We start from the raw sequence: 22,283 nt of genomic DNA on the forward strand, positions 1-22,283 counted from the left end.
GGGAAAAAGGGAGAAAACCACCCTCATATTTCGCTTCCTGCCGAAATTGGTGTCATTATAAGCCGTGTGCCGCATTGAAACGCAAATTTTCCGATGTTTATACCCGGCGTGCATTTTCCAGCCATTATTCGTGAGCCATCATTAACGAAAACGGAACAAAGTTGTGCGCGCGAGTTAAGTCGCACGGGAAGCGGCGGAGGCGGCGGTCGAGCGATGGAAACTCTCGTCGGTTATTACACGTATTTCGAGAATCAATCGGCCGGTAATACCGGATTTAACAGTCGCGCGTTTCGAGTGGAAATCGAGAAGCCGTAATAGCCCAGAACTAACAAACTACAAATGATCGCAATTATGCAGCAGCGGCAACCAACATTACGCTGAGCGATCGAGTGCCGTAATGCGGGTTGCGGACATTGTTAGAGTGGCACAAATTTAATACTATAGACGCGGTATTTAGTTTCATCAAAGTTCCACATAAAAAATATAAAAAAGATTTCAAGAAGAGAAAAATGTGAATAAATGAATTTCTCATCATTCTTTGAGCTGTCACTCGGCTGTCTTTCACACTTTTCAATTTTTTTGCTTTTAATTGAAATGAATTGAATCGAAAATCGCGTTTTTATCAACCTCATCCTTTCGCGTCTTCGCCGGCGAGAATGATTCCTCTCTCAGAGGAGTGTCAAAGGACGCGCCAGGCTCTCGAGAGCCCAACCGAGCCGTATTATAGCCGAAGCACGCAGTTCTCTTCTCTCAGCATGGATTTAATTCGAATTCATTAGAAAAGTTTCGCAAACTTTTACGCTCCGTCTGTAACCGTCTGCGACGCGACGGGCAAGAGAATAGCGATTGTGATTGTGATGGTGATTCCGACGATATGCCTTTCGGTTTTATCGACGTTTATAAAAGCAAGGGAAAAAATTCGGAAAGGAAATTAAAGCAAGAAAAGAGCTGTAAGGACGCGATGAACATGAAAACAATGAAAATAGAAAAAAAGAAAAGAAAAAGAGAAAAAGTGTAAAGCGTGGGAGTTTTCAAGACTTTGGTGCTTTGGTTAATGTTCGACAATCGATAAAAATCTCGATAAGACGAAAATTGACGAGGATCATAATCACCCATCGGCCGAAATCAATTAATCATGTTCCAAACAAGATTTTAAACCCGGAAAAAAACTTTTAATTGCTTGTAAACATTTTTATCCGGATTTTACAATAAATAAATTTATTCCTAAACCAAAATTAATAATTTTAAAATCTAAAACTTTCAAATATTTCAATTTTAATTTCAAACGTGTCTGAATATTTGAAAATTGACGTTTAATTAAATCCTGACGACACGTAGTCACAGAAGTCGTCATTATTTCGTCGGACCTTAAAGCGAATTTAATGCCGCGCAATTAAACGTAAAACTGTCGCGAGACGGTCGCAAAGTTTCCAAGGATAACGCGAAATTAACAAGCGCCCCAGCTCACTGGGGGGACGCAAAGGTACATTAGGACCTACATTCGCCCACCTTGCGCAATGCCAAGTCGTAATCGTCGCCAGGTGTTGTTGAGATTTTTGCATTTTTATCATCATTATAACACAGCGTGACATTTTTACATTTTGCGCGCATTTTAAACGTTTTTCTTTGCGTTAATGCACGAGAATTTAACATAAGAATACAAAAAAAGGACTGGAAATGGTTAAGCGTTTATTTCAACTGTGAACAGGTGACGCGCAAATAAAGAAAGCGGAAGTGTGGAAAATGTGGGACAAAAAAGCTCAAAGGAGAGAAACAAAACCGCAGGGCAGGAAAAGGGACAAAAGGACGCGTTGAGTATTAATATTAACAACTTACGCTCTGGTAAATCGGATAGCGAATTATAAAAGGGCGAAAACTGAAGGAAAAGAGCTCAAAATGTGCCAAAAAGAAAAAAATACAAAACTGCAACTTTTTTTGGCAAAAAATCACAAAATTTAAATTTTTTATGCAAAAAATTAAGAAAAAATTACATCCATTTAAAAATATCAAACTTTTAAGTGCTATTGACACATAGATGGCGCTAGTTGTGTCTTACTTTCCGTATAAACCATAAATAAAACGAAAAAACTTCAGGAAACAACCAAAAAATGTCAAAACAATAAAAATTCTATTTTTCCGAAAAAAAAAGTCAAAAAAGACCAAAAAAATCAAAATTTCTATTTTTGATTAAAAAAATGAAGAAAAAACCTTTTATTTTTCACACCTTAAATTTTACTGCTCATTCTATATTCCAAAGGCACATATAATATAATTCAACTCAACTTTTTTGGCACCAAACTCACAAAACTGTAATTTTTTATGCAAAAAATTAAGAAAAAATAATTTTCATTTAAAAATATCAAACTTTTAAGTGCTATTAATACATAGATGGCGTTAGAGGGGTCTTAATTTCCATATAAAACTTTTTAAAAAAGAAAAAAATTCAGAAAATAACCAAAAAATTTCAAAACAACAAAAATTCTATTTTTTCCGAAAAAAAATGCCAAAAAAGACAAAAAAAAATCAGAATTTCTATTTTTGATCTAAAAAATGAAGAAAAATACCTTTTATTTTTCACACCTTAAATTTTTACTCCTCATTCTATATTCCAAAGGCACATATAATTTAATAACTTTCAATTTTCGTCCTTTCTTCATACTTCCTGACCCCCCGGCGGGTCCTGCTTGTCATTTAACTTTACGTTCGGCCCTCTTTCGCCTGCAGACTGTCATTTATTTGGTTTCATTTCGTTTTGTTTTATTCCGTTTTATTAGATTTGTTTAATGTTGAATATATCATTGCGCTGTGCTCACTTTCCTCAAGGAAAATAAACGACTACACCAGCGCGTGGAGTTTGTGCACTGGCTTTTATTTATATAGATTTTCTTTTTGCGCGCGGCTTTGTCGCCGGGATATTCGTGCGGGGGCGCGTAAAATAATATTTTTTATTTACTCTGCAAGCGTGGGTCACGCATTCGGGCATATTATGACACATTTCAAGCGGCCAGAAAGGCGCGCAACCAGTTTGACATTTAATTTCGACGCTTTTTGCTTTTTTCAGAGTATTCGTCTTCATTCATTGTTAAAACGCGTAAAACAAAAAATAAATATAAAAAACGAGAAAAAATTAAACTTAGAAAGAAAAAAATTAACTTTTTTCTAATTTTTTCTTTGTTAATTGATTAATTTTCAACGATGCTTGCTCAAATCTGTTAAATCAACACTCGCGTTAACATTATGCACAAATTTTACAATAATACTGATTATATTTACGCGCAACCATTGCTGCACTCGTCTTTACTTGCACATCACCGCTGCAAATCGCCTAATTCCATAACGTTCATAATTCCGTAATACCATAAGCCCTAACATAATATAATAATACAAATCCAAACACATTCAGCGTCAACTTCACAACTCGCGCTACGCTACCAGCCGACAAAGCACGCGCGCGCGCGCCACGCGCACGTCTGCAGCCAGGCAACCCAACATGCACCGCGGAAAGCATAATAATCGTCCACAGCGTAACAACTACATCTACAACTATATAAGAGAAGCAAAGCTCGAAACAGATGCACGCGATACAATTGCAAGCAAATGCAAACATCACCCACACACACTCGTATTTCCGCACACTGCGTTTAAATATGCGCTCGCGGAATCTGCCCGAATAATTGAAACTGACAATTCGAGATAAGGCATGTTTTCATGCGCACCACGCGAATAATAACACTCACTCCGGCTCCGGAATATGTGTATACTTGGTTGCCGACCATCGTCAGCGCGCCGGTTACTAATGCTAATTACTTTAGCGAACAAAACGAACACATCCTAATGACCATTGTGCACCACTATGAGAGGGCCAAGTCAGCCTGGAAGCGGTGAAAGGGATGACGACACGTCTCGGTCTGGCCTGGCGGAGACAACGCGCGCGTTGAATTTTAAACGACCGGCGGGAAACTAGCGACAAACGAATTCGCTTAATTGTCATCTGATGTCGCACGTGCCTGCACGATTTTACTTTTAGATTTTAGATTTTCAAGAAAAACGCTGCGATAAGCACGTTTCCGAAAGCGGAAATCTGCTCTTACGATTTAAATTACTTTCAATTACTACTTTTATATATATTTCCTAAAACTAGTTACACTTAAGTAGCTTTAACTTCATGTTTACTCAAGATTCTCGAGCGCACAAAGCCAACACACATGTTATACCTTAATATTTACCCAAACATAACCTTAAACTCACATGCTGCACTACACTGGAGCGTTTATTAAATAAACACATGTTTTAGACGCCTTCAACCCTTCACATCCCATTATTTATTCAGCGTAATATAACCTAAGGGTGTTTAATTCATGTTGCGAATATTCTTGCCGATGTACAATGTGTTGCGGTGCTGCGCAACAAGCAGGAAGCAAATAAAACGGATTAATGTGTGATTTGCGCAGACAACCAACCGAACAGCACATGAGTAATGTATTATAATGATCAAGCGTTGACATTTGACAACTGTAGGCAACCCGTAATACCGTAAGCAAACAAAAGACTATTATTGTCATAATATCACGTTAAAATACGATGGATTTTTTATTTGTCTTGTAAAGAAGATGATGAAAGCGAAACAAAAGCAAATATTTGAATGTGTGTATCATAAAATGGCAAACAGAACGACGATCCGAGCGAATTCGGCTTAGCAGCGTAAGTGGAGTGAAATAATCACCGGAAGCACGGCTCGCGATTTCGTTTTCTTATAATGGCAAACGAACGGTTTTACGACTGTGTCGCGCATGTTATTTATCTTTGCGTTTTGCAACCAAATAAAAATAAAATAAATCAAAGCAAAACCAAGGCAAAACAAAAACAAAACAAAACAAAAGAATTTTCTCGATAATTACATTTAAAAATTTAAAAATTTAAATTTTCGTCTTGATTGTTGATTGTTCCCTGCGCCCGTAATCAATAAACGCACCTTTTTCGGGGTTTGAGCGTTCTGCGTGATGAGGTAAAGTTGCGTCCGTAGGCCGTAGTCCGATTATGGAATGGTTCCGGTTCATTAAAACACAATCGTCTTAAAATTAAAGACGGGCGTGATTTCATGCTCGAATTCGTCGTCGCGCCCTCTGATTCCCCCCTGATATTCCCGACGGAACAAGAACGTGAGTAATGAGCAAACGGCGAGGCGGAAAACCGGGGGCACGGCAGAAAACCGGTGAACAAAACGCGGCAATTAATTATAATTACGCGCAATGCAATTGACAATTGACATGCTAAACGTCAGTCACACCTTTAATTCATTTTGCTAATCACGAAAGTTGAAATTTTCAACAAAATGTATAAATTTTGTAAATATTGAGTTCGGTGTTCGGTGGATGTACCGCTAGTCAAAGTATAGGATTTTTTATGTTAGGTTTTGTTATAAATTATTTTTGCGGCGGTGTGTCACCAGCTGCTCGCTCATTATTCATGCTAGTTAAATAGTTTGCGCATTGTTCGTTGTGCATCCCCGGCGCCATGATGCCTTTTTTGTGCGCGCTGGTGTTGATGTTCATAATGCGCACTTGGTTTGGTCGAAAAATGTGCGAGACGTCTGGTCATTAATCTTCGCAGGCGTTTAGAAAAATATTAGGCTTGAAATTCACTTCGGAAAATAACAAGAACCGAGCGAAGTGGAGTAATCAACTGCATTCTTTAGAAAAAAGCAAAAAGAAGAGAATATCGCGTTGTTTTAAGTAAAATATAGTGTCGTTACATCGAGGAATAAAAAATAAACAAATTTTGAGATTTTACGTGGATTGGCTTCTGTTTATTTTTTTGTAAGCTGGTTATAAACTCAATTACTTTTCTAAAAATGCCGGTAAATATTTCCTGAAGTCTAAATATGAATTCCGCGTCGCTCAGTTGTATTCACTTGTGTTATGTTTAAATGATTTTCTAGTAACGCAACGTGCACCCCAACATATTAGCTGAAAAATCGTGCTTAAGTTATAGAAATTTGCATTGCAATTTGTAGGGATGTTGGGATCATAATTACAACAATATTTCAAATGTTACCATCGATGTCATGTCTTTAAAAAAATATTCCAGCTCATAATTGCTAGAAATTAAAATATTTTTCGTCGAAACACAGAAAATTTCTAACGCTATATCGATGAAATTAATATATGTATAGATTTTAAGCGAGTTGTTTACTTGTATGAATATCATTACCAAATGGATACGAGGCATTGGTAAGTTTGCAATTTCATTTCCGGTTAGTTTTGCATACTCGACTTGTTTCTTTCCGATTTGATGCACTTTTACGCATCGAACTCGCTTCGCGATTCGGCAAACACACTCGAAGCGTGATTTGTTTGTTGTTTTTTGGGAGTTTTTGCGATTTTCCGACGAGTTTTCCGAGTTGCTGTTTCCGTCGTCCGGGAAATGTGTATACAGTTCGCACAACATTTCTCCGTTTATTAAATTTTGAAACTACTGTCTGTCTATACTTTTCCAACTGATTTCTACCAAACTGAAGTTTGCATTCATTTTTATTCAGTTATTTCTTTTCCATCACAACACAAACTAACAAAAATACACTTCGCTCTGTGTGCGTATAGATAGTACATGAATTGTAAATTTGGTTCCGAGTGAAAAAACTTCGTTTTCTTCGCTTTTTCGCAATGCGAAACAGATTTGCGCACAACTTCTAATCCAATGGAGCCTTCTTTCTCTCCGTGCGTTTGTGTATGTGTTTTGGGGTAGTAGGGGAAGGAAAAAAGCGTTACACGGTAGCACACTTTGTGCCTAAGTGACACAACGACACAACAGCGCAAACAACAACAAGAAGGCAGCCAGCCAGCGTTTGTAAGCAAACAAACAAGATGCAAAAACCAGCCGGAGCAGCTTGGTTGTATATTTATTTCGGATCCATCTGAATTTCAAATGCACTTAAGGTTTACGCTGCGCCCTTGGAAAATCGGTGCGGCATCTTCTTACGCTCCGCTCGCTGAGATGACTTCCTACAAATTTGCGTGTGCGGAGATTTTTGCGCTCGGGGACGTGAAATTCTCGCCGAATTTCGCGAATTTTACGCGGCGCACACATTTTTACAGGAAGTGCTGATTTTGATGTCTTTTTAAGCATGTTTTTTATCAACATTTTTCGCATTCTAAGGTAAAAAGGTTTTTTTGACATTTCTTAGCGCAATTTGGTTGAATTTTTGATACAAATATTCCGCTTGTTTTACTTCAACCCTCCGAAGCGCACTGACATCCCGCACATTTGTTTTTGTTGCTCGTTGCCGCCACCGGGAGAATGAAATATTTGCGTTAGATTAGGGCCGTTTTGACGTGGCGCATTTATAAGATGTGTTCGGTAACGAGTTCCACACGCAAACATGCGCCGGCAGGAACATGAAAAAGCGTGTATCTTGTGTTGCCTACCTACACCAAGGGGGCTAAATCTCCAAATCCACCACTGCCGCAATTCCAAAACGTTGCGCAAATTTATGTTAGAGCTTTGTTTCACAATATTCTCTTGTTTCTATATGTTTTTTTCCTAGTTGCAAAGCGTATATAACATATAAAATTTATTTTTAGAATAAAGTCATACTATAGGCAACCCATTTTACAATATCAATGTCTGGTAAAAATCATGTTTGAAGTTTGAAGCCTCCAGGGGTCGCTGCAATCCCATATGCAAAAACACACTCCGAATCACTCTGAATATCAGAAATTCCGTCACTAATTTACAAAAGCGAAGTGAAAGAAAAAAGCACGCGACTAACATCGTAACATTCGTAACACTCGTAACGCGTACGTAACACGTTCCAACATCAGATTGCAGATATCTCTAGACGCGAGAAGACGAGATCAAAGCAAATCTCGCCTGCGAAGCCGAGAAAATTGAACTTTTTGTATCGCATTCACACACACATTCACAGATAGAGACAAGGAAAAAGAGACAGACGTAGGCGGCTATGTAAAAAACATGATTGAGCATAGGGTGAAGAGTACAGATGGGGGAGGGGTGCGAGTGTTGCGAGATGCGCATCTAATAAACTTGATGCCTTGCGGATCAACCTTCAATCCTATCTGAACACCGACCTCAAACCGACTTGTGTGTTGTTTGGTTTTTTTGTTTTGCTCTGTGTGTTACTTTATGTCTTTCATGTCTTGTTGTGCTCAAATTAAATTTAAATTTATGAATATGTTGGCTCCGTGTACGTCGTGTTGCCTAATAACGTTCATTTTGATGCCTCTCGCGAGGATCTCGGAGATGTTTTCTTTGTTTTTATTTTTATTTTTCCATTTTCATTGCGGCGGTGTTTTTTATTATATTTATTAGCTTCTGTTTCGTTTTTTTCCTCGTTCTTGGTATGCTTTTTAACTTTTTTTGTGTTTTGTGAATGTGGGAAGATTGTTTGTTGGTTGTTTACAATATGTGCGGCGTTTGTGTTATTTTTATTTTTATTTGTATTTATGTTGGATTGGTCTCATTTTTGGTCTTTTATTGGTCGTTTTGCGTCTTTGGCGCTGAGACTTGGAACAAGAATTGGACGGGTATTTAGGGTCTCGCGAGAGGGCCGCGCGTTTGTCGGAGGGACGTGTTTGCGAACGCGTTGAGCCCGAATCGAGAGCGCATTGGGAAAACGAAGCTTTTCGGCGGCGGCGTGTCCGACGAGCGGAAAATGGCAAATTGAATTTTTCCGTGTCGCACACGACTTTCGTATTATTCCAACACCTTTTTCACTTGACGCTAACGTTGCTAACATGAACACATGAACGTCTTTAGCACAACATTCACGGCAAGAACATAGTTTTATATAGAATTCAGTATAACGTATTAATTTACGTTATAGCGTTACAGCTTCTCTGTGTAACGACGAAAAATATTTTCATTTCAAGCAATTATGAGCTAGAATATTTTTTCAAAGACATGACATCGATGGTAACATTTGAAATATTGTTGTAATTATGATCCCAACATCCCTACAAATTGCAATGCAAATTTCTATAACTTAAGCACGATTTTTCAGCTAATTTGTTGGGGTGCACGTTGCGTTACTAGAAAATCATTTAAACATAACACAAGTGAATACAACTGAGCGACGCGGAATTCATATTTAGACTTCAGGAAATATTTACCGGCATTTTTACAAGAGTAATTGAGTTTATAACCAGCTAACAAAAAATTAAACAGAAGCAAATCCACGTAAAATACTAATATTTAATTATTTTTTATTCTCAATATAACAACACCTCTCTATAACGTGTTAAATGTGTTTTTTTAAACCGAATTTGTTCCAAATGCGAAATTTTTTTCGCTTTTTTGGTGACCTGTCAACTATGCGTACAAAATTCCATCTTTAATTGGCCTAGTCAGTTATTCCCGTACTGTATGCTGTTGTTGTTGAGAGGAGGATGTATGCTAGAGCAGTTTTCACGCTTCGTACCCATACCACACACAAAAAACGCGCAGACAATGAAACGAAAATGAAGCATTGAACCTTCTCTAATCGCGCTCGTGCTCACAGCTCAGTAATAATTTTAAATTTAAGCGTAACACAACGCAACACAACCTAATTCAACGTAATACACAACTTTTACGACTTTTTCTACGTACACACACACACACACACACTCAGCGAAAAATAAATTCTTCACATTTTACTCGTACCTTTATACACACCTTGATGGACGTGTTGTGTTTGGCAACAAAACGTAAGTAACGAGTAACGAGTATTTTTATTCCACAAACGGCGCAAAGTTGAAACTCCAGCATAAATATTGCAAAAGCTGCAAAAGGGCTTTAAAGCCGCTTTTAAGCCCTCACACAGAGTTTACAGGTTTTCAACCTGTCGTCCCCACACGGTGGACGTTGCACGCTGCACCGTTGATAAATTACTTAGTTAACGCCGCGCCGGCGCGCGCAAAACAAACATTTGACGGACCAGCGGCGTGCAGAAAACGAAGAAAGAACTTTGCAGCGTGAAAAAAATATTGACTCAAGTAGGTAGCAACAGCAGGAGCTAGAGGAAACAATGTTGAATGCATGTTAAAGCTTTAAACTCGCAAAAAAAATTTTAAAAAAAAACAAAAAGAAAAAAGAAAAAACACGTTTGAAGTGCCTGTGTTACTATTACTAACAGTATTTACCTTCGAAAGGTTTTAAAAAGTGGAAAATAGTGCAAATGTGTGGAAAATTCAAGTAAACATTAAAACCCACCCAAGAATTGTAATTAATCAAGTGTAACGTGTATAAAAACAATTAATTATAAAGAAATATCACGTGATATAATCATCTATGTGATATTTATGTTGAAATTAGTAATATTATGCAGCTTTTACTTTTAATGATTAATAAACCACTTCACAAGTCGCTAAAAGCTCTAAAACTCTTGAAAGCTCAAGAAATTATTCAATTAACTGTGTACTGATGATGCTGTAATTGTTTTTCTTGCATTTTCTTTCACAAAGGACACAAGAAACACGACGTAATACCGTAATGTTTGTAATGATTGAAATTAAGCACATAAATAGCGTTATTAATTAGTTATTACTCTGTGCTTGTAGGCAACCATCCTTACAAGTATAATTATTATGATTTTCAAGAGGATTTACTAAGATGAAAATATTTTTCGTATAAAAATAATTATTTCCTGAAAATATTATTTACCATTGCTTGCTTTCTGATAAAATAATAAGACGTAGGTTGAAAGAATATGAAAGACGCAAAATGAAAGAAACAAAGTTGCAATTTTTCTATTTCTTTGTAGGGAAATACAAGTACAAGGTAACTTACTTAATGATATTACATTTGACGTTCTTCAACTTCAAGTAAGCACATAAACTAAGAATAAAATATCACAGCAATAAAATGATGGTTGAATATTTTTTTATCTCAAAATTTCTACTCAAATCCAAAGAAATTAATTTTTTTGTTTGTGACGCTTTTACGCAAAAACCACTCAACAAATTTTGATAAATTTTGATTTGGAGATACTTTGGATCTAGGAGAATGATATAGACTACTTTTTGTCGCAAAAATATAACTTGAAGAATGTAAAATATCGAAATACAATTTTAATGATTTTTGTCATTTTGGTTGCCTATATTTCGATTGAAAACAAGATTAATTTAAGAAAAGATTTTCTACCGTTTTGTGTCTTATTGATGTGAAAACGTCTAAAAATTCAAATTTGATTTATAATTAATTAAATTATTCCAAAAATGTAAACTTCCCTACCCAGTCAATTCGGTTAACCCAAAAACAAAAACAACTTATTCCCAACCTCAAAACTTCACTTTGTAGCCGAAATAACACACCGCCCAAGCGAACACAAAACACGGAAAAAACTCCTCGCTTCGCGAATGGATGTTTTGAGCGAATTACACACGTTTCGAAACGGTTTAAAACCGTTGCGCAATTGCTTTCAAACACAGTTTCGCCATTCGAGGCGGCCTTACAAATGCGCAACAAAACGGCTAACAAATGTGCGGTCAAAGCCGCCTCCACAACAGTCAAGTTTACGTTTTACGTTCGCGAAAACTCCAAGTTAGGTTAGCCGCCATCGTCGCTCCTCCAACAGAGAGTCAAAAAACGAGCACAACAGCAACAAGGCGGTGGCGAATGGTGCGGATTAAGGCCATGGGTTTATTTTTGTACAGCACCCCGCCTTTGATTGCTTGTTTCTTAATTAAAGCAACGTTGCTTTAATGAAAGAACATTTGATTGTATCAAGCGGCTCCAGCGGCGGCAGCCGCAGTGGTAGAGAAAAGACGGAATTAAAAGGATACGCGCGAAGAAAGCTCAGTGAAGACAAAAGGAAACAGTCAAAAGTACCTACACTCGAAGGAAATTGCAGAAAATCACGAAAAGATTCCGCCGCGCAAAATGAAGTGGTAGGCAACCAAACATACAACCAGTCAACTCAAGAGTTTAATACGTTTTTGTTGCCGTTCGTTTTCTCTCTTCACTTCTTTCCACACACTTTTATTTTTTGCTTCTATGCGTCGCGTTAGTGTTTTGTTTATTTCCCGAATGCGGTCCGCATTACTTTCCGGGAAAGGAAAATCCGCATCCAGCGCATCGTTTGCGGATGGCACGGATTCAGCTAGTAATTATTTTGTTTGTATAAACATAATGCGACCGGCACGCTAACGTAATCCCCCCTCGGCCGGAGAGAAATCCTCACGCAGATTTTTTTCCGCCCCGGATCTTCTTCCGAAAAAGGTTACACCAACATGGTGGTCATCCCGGGCGGGATTTAGCGCACTTGGGTCGAATCAAAGAAGAACTCATCGAGGACTTAGTAAACACACCAATAGGATTAAAATCCGCTTTTAATTTTGTGCAGAAATGTCGCATTTTAATTAAAATTGTATATATTTTATTTATGAGCATAATTTTTTAAACAAAATTTTACGCATGTTACGCTCGCGCGAAACAAGAAAGATTTATTGTCGTGTTTTAGACAAGCGACGTGAAGCGCTCCAGAGTTAATTAGAAAAACAAAGCGACCGAAGAGGGAATTACCCAAAAGTGGCAGATAATAAAAATAAAACCAAGAGGACAAAAAAAAAACTCATAAATTTATTAAAATTTCATCAAAATCCCTACTAATATTATAAATGCGAAAGTCCTGATGTTTGTTACACTTTCACGCAAAAACTACTTAACCGATCATCATGAAAATTTGTACACATATTCTTAGTGGTCCCCGAATGGTTATAGGCTACTTTTTATTTAATAAAAAATTATTTTTTAAATAAAATAAAGAAATAGTTTAGCCACTAATACCTCTGCATCTGGCTATTTGACTACTTTAACGCCATCTAGCATTCCAGCAATGAAGCTCAAACCTAAGTACTATAGTACCATCACACTGTATTATCACACTGTATTACCGACAGCTACGTCAACATCAAATCCAATTGACTACACTATGGAGACTGTACACTATACTTCCATAGACTATACTTTCAGCCATTTTAAACTTCCCGTCATTCTACTTCATTGTTACTTCTTCTGTGACTACAACTTCATTATTTTAGATATTCGCGAGCGAAGCCGTGGGTTAAAGCTAGTTTATTATATTTTACTTATTTAAGTAAAGTATCTATAGATGTCGCTGGTGATTGTTAAAATGTCTGTTTTACAGCTACTCAAACACAGCGCCGAGTGAAATTTTAATATCACTTCACGCGTTCGCTTGATAGATGGCGCGACAATTAAAATCTCGTTTTTGAGTGCATCACAGGTCCATCAAAAAGCGAAACTTCGCGTTCGTAAACTTTTACGATCGCGCCGCGCGGCACCGCATGCGTTGCAGTCGATAAAAGTTTAATTTCGCAATCTTCGCGCGCATCTTCCGGCTATGATCGGGGATTTGGCGCGGGCGCGCTTATGATGCACTCCCAAATGGCGGAAAACACTCGCAGCATGTGTCCATTTAATAGCAGTGAACATTATATTCCAACATCAAGTGCAAATGCGTCGAATAAAAACCTACGCCAACAGAAATATCATTTATAATGTAAAGTAACGCCATCTGTCGTAAAATTTTGAAATTTTTATTTAATGAAAATATAAATATTATAATAATTATTCAGAAATAAGAAAAATGCAAAGTAGACATTAATCATTTGATTTGAATTTGAATTTCTTAAGTTTAATTCACGAATCTCATTTCTCATTCATTTTTTGATATGTTAATTTCAGCGCAACGAATTCGCATAAAATGCGCTGCTCATAAAGCAAAAAGGAGAAAAAAAAACGCAAATAAAACCATGACCTCCGCCATTTTTGCGTGCGCACGCCGGAAGATTACGCCTCGGATACGGCCGACATGATCGTAAAGACGATAAAACGGATTAGGGAGGCCAGGAGTCGCAGTTTTACGACCCTGCTCGCCAAAGTCAAACGCAAAACGCACCGACGATGTCATATCTTCATCTTCATCTTTAGTTCTTATCGAAATCTCTTTAAAAAACAAATAAAATAATTTATTTCTTCAAAAAATCGCATTTTTTTAGGTTAAATTAGGTTATGAGTGTAAATTTGGTTGCCTACATTAAAAAAATTGATTTTTATGTCTTTTTATACCTAAACTCAATAAAAAACGCGATTTATTCTAAAAATGTGATTTTTGTGAGGTTAAACAAGTAAATTTGGTTGCCTACATTAAAATTTCTAATTTTTACGCATTGTTATTCTTTAACTGCATGTAAAACAAGTTAAAACTCATCCGAAGCAACAGCAAACAACGATTAAACGCAGCGCAAGTTTTAAATTGTTTTTGAATAGTTTTTACCGCGTTAAATTCGCGCGCGACGTAATGAGTTTTGTAGGGTGTCGAAGATTTATGGTGTTGGCAACACTGCGTTGCCATCGCATCGCAACCAACTGGTAAATTTAACTTTAACAATCGTAAGTACTCAATGTACCCGACGAGAGTACGTACTCTCAGTCGTAATTATAATTGGATTTGCGGTCGCGTTCGCGTTCGGTAAAGTTTAATTGAAAAAAAAAATAAACTAAAAAACACCAACGCGCATTGGAATAACCGCCAGATTACACTTGAACATAATAATCACAATATCAAATTCATTCAATTAATATATAAAGTTATACTGTGTCTAATTGGCACTCAATTAGGCGTCTTCAATTTTAATGTGTGTGTATGAATAATACTCGCGTTTAATTTAATGCTCGTATTGTGAGTGAGTATTCACGTGAAAATTAATTTTCTAATGACGCTCGTGAACATAAACACTTATCGGCGATAATTAATCTAATTGCGCTTGTATTGCACGTTTACATTCGTATTTATTTACTACCGGTTGTAATTATACCTGTGAGTAATATCAACCCTTGTCGGAGTCATGAATATAGGCAACACAAATAACAAAAAAGATGTAATGTGATAATTAATGTTTGTATAAGTAAATAGCTCTGAATATAGGCAACCAAAATGACAGAAAAATATTTTATATGGAAATTAACATCACGAGATGTTGTTATTAGTAAATAGCTCATAACTCAAAATATAGGCAACCAAAATATCACAAAAAAAGATTATGTCAATTAATAGCTCAAAATATAGGCAACCCAAACGACAGAAAAATATTTAAATGAAAATTAACATCACGAGATGTTTTTATAAGTAAATAGCTCATAACTCAAACAATAGGCAACCAAAATAACAAAAAAAATATTTAAAATGTTTTGATAACTCAAAATATAGGCAATCAAAACGACAAAAAAATACTTTATATGAAAATTAATATTCTGAATATGTTAGTTAGTAGTTCAAAATATAGGCAACCAAAATAACACAAAACCTATCCTCTTTTTTTCTGTTAATTAACTCCCAACCAATTTTTTCTATTTTTTCCTCTTCTCCGAAAAAGTATGACATTTTTGTTGACATAATTTTTACGCCATTCGCTCTCATTATACAAGCAAACCAGCAAAAAAAAATAACGTGACCGGCCATTTGCCTAATTGAATACACGGCGACCCGCATTAAATTCGTAAATTCCAATTCCGCTGGACGCACGCAAATTTGTTTCAAGTTCGTTTTCGACGTTTCGGCGCAGAAAAAAATTCAATTAGTCGGCGTGGAGAAGCCGCACGATGTTAAACACTCGCCATTGGTCGCCATTATCGGCTGGACATAATTCGCAAATTAGGTTAGAGTCGCATTCATTAAATTCCGTGATTTACGCAAGCGCAAATTTGCCGCGAACAAAAATTCTGAGGTAAAAACATGAAAATTACCTTCACAAAATAAAAAAAAAAACAGAAAAAAAAATTTAAAAAATAAAAAAAAACAGACAGTTTAATCAAACATAACCTATTTTCACAGCTTCTATTATCATCTTCTCTTGAATTGTTAATGTGTTTATTTAATTATACAATTATTATTACCTGCCTACGTTTCCATCTTTCTCTTTATGCAATTTAAGTAAAGATGGTAGATGCATTGCGAAATAATAAAAATCGCGTGCGCTCAGTTTCGGTGAGTGAGCAACGAGTCCGCGTGGCGCGGTGGAATCACGAACACATTTGCATTTTCCGCGAATCTCTCTGCGAAACCGCCGCTTTTTAACCACTTGGTTATTCTTAGCGCGTTCACAACCGCAAGCACACACAGCTGTGTGTTTAACTCGTATCTATGTCTTCATTCTTCATATGAGTCAGGCGGAGCGCCGCAGACGCCTCATGACCTTCTTATTTTCTTTTCTTTGCATTTCTTTGTGTACTAACATAATAACTAATTACTGCTGGATTGTTGAAGGCAGAAAAATGCTATTTGAGTAATTAAACTTGACTTATAACTTGTATAAAAATACGTTAAACTAGAAATGTGAATTTTTAATATAAAACTGGTATTTTTTTAAAATGCAAAACCGGTTTTTCGGTATACCGGTATTTTTTGGATAATAATTTTAAAATACCGTTTTTTAATAAAAATATCGCATTACCATCATATTTATTTAAAAATATCGGTATTTAAAAATAAAAATACCGGTATACCGGTATTAATACCGGTATTTCAACATAAAATTTTCAAAAATCATAGATGGCGCTACTAAATTAAAAAAAAACTTATATTCTTGTGGGCATTGAGCTTGAAATTATAATTACACATGTTACTCGTATTTCGCTACATGTGCTTTGTACAACTCTCTGCTGTCTCTATGTGTAATCTAGAAAAGTTAAAAACTTAAAAACACGCCCGACACTCGTATACTCATCCGAGGCACTTACTTCTGCTGCAGAAACACAGAAGAATGCCAACTAGGAGTAACAGCAAAGCGTTACTCATGCATACGAAGCGACTCTTTGTAACATACCGCGAAACGTGCTCAAAATTGAGTCGAGCACATGCATACACTTTATATTTTTACTCTGAGCAGCACTGTGTATTAAAATATAAATTTTTTATGTTATGTTATTAAAAACAAGCGCGGTGATGAATTAAAACGGTGCCTCGCCGATCAACTCGAGTTCACGTGCACAAAGGCGATTTAATTGCGGTGAACAATACCGTATTGATGACAGATAACTCAACATAACCTCAAATATAAAAATATCTAGGTTTAAGTAATATCAACACTCTTCTGTCATATTTAAATTAATTTTAATTTAATTTTAAAATAATTAATAATATCGTGGGACGTTTTATGCTTCAATTTACGACTACTTCAATTTCAAAACAAAATTTAAAAAAAAAAGTAAGTTGAAGTTGTGGCGTCACATCCGGTCGAAAATCATTGACATTGCTGCAGTAATGCAACAGCGTCTGGTACATATTGCACCAATCTGTTTCGTTTCGTGTGGTTCCTGTCTGAACCACATTTAGCCTCCATCTCTGTATTCTCTACGAGCTACTCGTAATTCCGACGGCTGATGATGCCGATCGGATGTTGCGTACAATAAGAAAAACAAAGGCGCCGGTGAAGACAAACATTCGAGAAGATTCCCCGAAGGTTTTCTTATTTCGGCTGTTAATGCGTCGCGAGCAGGCGAGACCGTTAAACTCGCGTTTGCCAGCGCGCTTAAAATCATCACGACCCCTGCAAAGGCTATTTATATCGCACCCCGTAGAGACACGTAGACACAGCGCACAGCGCACATGTGTGATACGAACGTGATCTTGTGAATGTAAATGCGCACGCAGCATCGAGAGATGAAAAGAATATTGTGTCTAAGATTCACAAAGATGGTAATCGTACTAATGGTGCTAAAAGGGTGAATTGAGGTTATAAATAGATGTTTTTTCGTAAAAGCTTCTAAAACTCATATAAAAGAGAAAAGTCTCTTTATAACGACGTGTCATTACATCAAGAAACGAAAAATTACCGAATATTGAGATTTTACGTAAAATTGCTTCTGTTTAATTTTTGTAAGCTGGTTATAAACTCAATTATTCTAGTAAAAATGCCGGAAAATATTTCTTGAAGTCGAAATATGAATTCCACGTCGCTCAGTTGTATTCACTTGTGTTATGTTTAAATGATTTTCTAGTAACGCAACGTGCACCCCAACAAATTAGCTGAAAAATCGTGCTTAAGTTATAGAAATTTGCATTGCAATTTGTAGGGATGTTGGGATCATAATTACAACAATATTTCAAATGTTACCATCGATGTCATGTCTTTATAAAAATATTCTAGCTCATAATTGCTAGAAATGAAAATATTTTTCGTCGTTACACAGAGGAACTGTTACGCTATAACGAAGAAATTAATATAAACCAACCAAATTATACAAATTTCATCGTTATATAGAAACTAGCTTTAACCCGCTGCTTCGCTCGCGAATATCTAAAATAATGAAGTTGCTTCCGCGTCTGTAGTCACAGAAGAAGTAACATTGAAGTAGAATGGCGGGAAGTTTAAAATGGCTGAAAGTATAGTCTATGGAAGTATAGTGTACAGTCTCCATAGTGTAGTCAATTGGATTTGATGTTGACGTAGCTGTCGGTAATACAGTGTGATAATACAGTGTGATGGTACTATAGTACTTAGGTTTGAGCTTCATTGTTGGAATGCTAGATGGCGTTAAAGTAGTCAAATAGCCAGATGCAGAGGTATTATTGGCTAAACTATTTCTTTATTTTATATAAAAAATAATTATTTTTATTAAATAAAAAGTAGCCTATAACCATTCGGGGACCACTAAGAATATGTGTACAAATTTTCATGATGATCGGTTAAGTAGTTTTTGCGTGAAAGTGAAACAAACATCAGGACTTTCGCATTTATAATATTAGTAGGGATTATAAATATTTGTAAGCTTTTTAAACTCAAAAAATACAAAAATTATCAATATTTTTACTTTTTTTTTCATTTATTTGCTTTCCATTTCAAGCCTAATATTACACTAACAACTCCCTAACCTCTAATGAGAAACAAATTAGGAATCAATTTCATTTTCGGTCATAATTCACCGCACAAAATTTCTCCGCCACAATAACAGCACCGTAAACAATTGATACTCTACACTCCCGCAGAGAAGTAGACATTAAACGAACGCATGCATAAGCATATTGATATGTACGAGTACAGAGTAATAATTTGACGTGAATGTTGATAGTACACACACAGTACGGGAAACTTCAATACTTGACTACGAGTACTTCGCGCTGCACACTTCATTACGCCCTACACTCCTATAATATCATAGCATTACAACGAATATTATTATTTTACTGCTTACTGCTCGCTTGTGCGCTACTATGTGGTTACGACTTGTATAATATTGGTACGCATCGCATATTGGGTTGCCTATATGCGTTCAAGCGATGGTTAGCTGTTTCATTAGGCATGTGTGTCAATTTCGTGTGTGCATTTGTTGCGCATTCGAAAGATATTAATATTCAGTTTATTGTGAATAGATATTTAGGAATATACGTCGGTGGTTTTGAATAATAATCATCAGTTCATCAGTATATATGAAGTAGGAGTTAATTGAGACGTATGGAAAGTTAAAACCATTCTAATTGATGTTATACCTAAAAGCGAATTTGTGTATGTTTGTATGTTTGTGACGCTTTTATGCAAAAACTATTCAATGGATTTTGATAAATTTTGGTATGGAAGAATATAGACTACTTTTTGTTGCAAAAAATTAATATACAGAGTGTTAAATCAGTGAAAAATGAATTTTTCTGTTTTTGGCCATAAAAATTATATATGTCAATTTTTCTCAATTCTTCAAATTATTATCCCATCAATATATTCTATGTCAATGAAAAAACGTCATTGAAACCTCAAAACGTAATAAAATTACATTATTATCAAATAATATTCCCTAGATTCAATTTTAAATAGATTTTTTTTCTATCCTCACATTGTATTCTCCATTCTAATTGATGTTATAAAAGCAAATTTGTGTATGTTTGTATGTTTGTGACGCTTTTATGCAAAAACTATTCAATGGATTTTGATAAATTTTGGTGTGGATATAGTTTAGACCTTGGAGAAGAATATAGACTACTTTTTGTTGCAAAAAATTAATATACAGGGTGTTAAATCAATAAAATATTAATTTTTTGCTGTTTTTGGCCATAAAAATTACATATGTCAATTTATCTCAATTCTTCAAATTATTATCCCATCAATCTAATCTATGTCAATGAAAAAATGTCATTGAAACCTCAAAACATAATAAAACAACATCATTATCAAATAATATTCCCTAGATTCAATTTTAAATTGATTTTTTTTCTTTCCTCCCATTGTATTCTCATTGAACCAAAAAAAAATAGCGATGATGGATTATTAGCCAATATAATATATTTTTTCCTAAGTAATAACCGCAAAATTAGGTATAGAAGAAATTGCATTAAAGTTTACTCCACAAACATTCTCTCCACGCGCGTTGTGAGCGTGTAATAATGCTCCGTTGCTTAGACTTGATATATTAACACAACGGTAATCGAGATTAACACCAAACTCGGCGCGCAACCACTATTATTATATTAAAACACTTCGGTTATCGTCTCATCAACACGAAATCCAATCAAAACTCCAACTCGACAACATGAGCATAAGCATAAGCATGAACATATTCACGAAACCGAAATTATTTCGATATCAAACTATTATATTTATAGAGATACGTATTTATTTTTTATTATAAGTAGTACTTAATCTAGCAATATACTAGGAATATAGCTAGTAAAATGAGGTGATTTTCATGTAAATTTACCAATATCAGAAGTTTTACTTTGTTTCTTCCTCGTAGAAAGTAACCGACTGAAGTTAATAGCGAAACTATCTTGCCTCGCGAATATTAGCAATGAACTTATAGCTAGATGTTGCATAAGTTGCCTATGAGTATAAGCACCTATACATTATATATTAAACTTGGTAAAAAATTGATGTGTACTAAAAGTTTGATAAAAAATAACAAAGAAAAGCATTAAAGCTCATAATGATATAATCGTCTAGCCGAGTATGACGAGAACATTAATACACGTTATAAGAATGTGTAAGAATGTTCAAAATCCTAAAAATGGGTTAATCTGCAGGATAATGTCGTTGATTATCGTATTATCGAGCTGGTTTTAAAGAAAAAGGATAATTAAGTCTTGTATGGTTAGTAACAAGATTATATTTACGTCATTACTGTTTATTCATTTTAAAAAAGTCAATTTGTAAATATTTTAACGATAACTTTGTGTAATGAAGAAATTTTTGCAAATTTATTGGTTTATATTAATTTCCTCGTTATAGCGTAACAGTTGCTCTGTGTAACGACGAAAAATATTTTCATTTCAAGCAATTATAAGCGAGAATATTTTTTAAAGACATGAAATCGATGGTAAAATTTGAAATATTGTTGTAATTATGATCCCAACATCCCTACAAATTGCAATGCAAATTTCTATAACTTAAGCACGATTTTTCAGCTAATTTGTTGGGGTGCACGTTGCGTTACTAGAAAATCATTTAAACATAACACAAGTGAATACAACTGAGCGACGCGGAATTCATATTTTGACTTCAGGAAATATTTACTGGCATTTTTACAAGAGTAATTGAGCTTACAAAGAATAAACAGATGCCAAACCGCGTAAAATCTCAATATTTGATTATTTTTTGTTCCTAAAATGTGTTTTAAACACTTATTATTTTAATTAATACAAAAATGGCACCTACCAAAACTATTATTGCGTAATATGTTATTAATAAACAGAAAACAAAAGCAAAAACCAATTTCATAATAAAAATAGAAATTTTATGAATAATCAAACGCTAAAAATTAATTATTCTATGATTCATGTTAATTAATTCATATTTTTCATAATTACTCGGACTAATATACCAATTTTATAATTATAATAACCCTGGCTTAGACTTTTTAATTATTTTTAAAGATATTATCAAAAAAAAATTGATATAACATGCCCAACAACCACTATTACCACTATTATTACTTTTTATCAATAAACATTGCAACAAATGTTTATTCAAAGCTATTTACACAAATTTCGACCATTTTTCAGCCTGTGTCCCGAAATAAATGCCCAACAAACATTGCAAATATCGAAAAACGCCGTAAACAAAAGTGACAACTCTAAATGAATGGTAAAAATGGAATACACGAACGAAAATACAAACCAAACGTCGAGAAAAAAACGCGATCGCCCAACAAACGCAACACGTTATTGAAATATCTGTTTGTCCAGCCACATTTTCCTGTCCGCCTGCATTTCGCGCACACAGCATATTTCCGGTTGAAATTTCGCCCGGCGTGCCGAAAAACATGATACGATGATTAAC

The 22,283-nt window shown here is 35.4% G+C and overlaps 1 protein-coding gene across 3 annotated transcripts in view; it reads right to left on the reverse strand.

Annotated features, from left to right (window-relative positions):
- The window catches only part of LOC135793869 (hemicentin-2), a 121,862-nt gene that overhangs the window by 97,453 nt on the left and 2,126 nt on the right, over positions 1 to 22,283 (reverse strand). The gene's annotated exons all lie outside the window — the stretch shown is intronic.

The sequence above is a fragment of the Atheta coriaria genome, unplaced genomic scaffold (genome assembly GCF_025399875.1).
Source record: "Atheta coriaria isolate IRGN ID8LTWV9N9 unplaced genomic scaffold, Caltech_Dcor_3.1 hic_scaffold_6_pilon, whole genome shotgun sequence".
Taxonomy (NCBI): domain Eukaryota; kingdom Metazoa; phylum Arthropoda; class Insecta; order Coleoptera; family Staphylinidae; genus Dalotia; species Dalotia coriaria.